This window comes from Poecilia reticulata, linkage group LG2 (assembly GCF_000633615.1).
Source record: "Poecilia reticulata strain Guanapo linkage group LG2, Guppy_female_1.0+MT, whole genome shotgun sequence".
In the NCBI taxonomy this organism is placed as follows: Eukaryota; Metazoa; Chordata; class Actinopteri; order Cyprinodontiformes; family Poeciliidae; genus Poecilia; species Poecilia reticulata.
This window is the reverse complement of record NC_024332.1, coordinates 6,088,056-6,088,688: the sequence shown is the minus strand read 5'-3', so window position 1 is coordinate 6,088,688 and position 633 is coordinate 6,088,056. Positions and strand designations below refer to the sequence as shown.

At 41.4% G+C, this 633-nt stretch overlaps 1 protein-coding gene across 1 annotated transcript in view; it reads right to left on the bottom strand.

Annotated features, from left to right (window-relative positions):
- LOC103474492 (cystathionine beta-synthase-like) overlaps positions 1-633 on the bottom strand; it is an 8,883-nt gene extending 8,250 nt beyond the window's left edge. The window contains exon 1 of the mRNA XM_008425508.2: positions 480-633. The gene's annotated coding sequence lies outside the window, so the exon portion shown is untranslated. The remainder of the gene's footprint in view (positions 1-479) is intronic.

Below are 633 nucleotides of genomic sequence, written 5' to 3'. Positions count from 1 at the left end.
AGCTGTAAAAGTTAGGCTTGTAGTTCTGAAATGGGATAAAATTGCAAAAGTGAGGTCACGTCTGTGATGCGACACAAACAATAAAAGAACATATAAGATATTTTAAAAAAAGGTTAGTGTTATTATAAAGCGTTTTTATTGGATGTTTCAAGCTAATGTCAACGGAATTTAATGCCATCACATACAATCGATGGCGCACCATTTTCTCCCAAATTTACCTCGATTCTGAATTTAAAAAAAAAAAACACTTCCTGAACTTAAACGGGAAATAACACATAAACATAAAAGACAAGTGAGAGTGAAGACATTAATCAGTAAGAGTTAAGTAAACTGTTAGCATCCCACATTCGGTCACAAATATCGGGGAGATATTGCATCAGCTCGCCGTCCACCGAGCCAATATCTGAAAACCACGTCTCCGAGCATCACTCTTACATCCTCAACGCTTTTTCTCCCGCTACCCGTCCGTGTTCGCTTACCTGGAGGTTCAAATGCAGCCAGAAACCGATGGAGAGGAAAAAATGAACTTCAAGAGGGGAGGTGACTTGAGGACACAAGCGGCGGAATGAGAAGCTTCCGGGAGGTACAGCGGTTTTGGAGCACAATGAGCACGTGTAGCATACAGAGAGGACG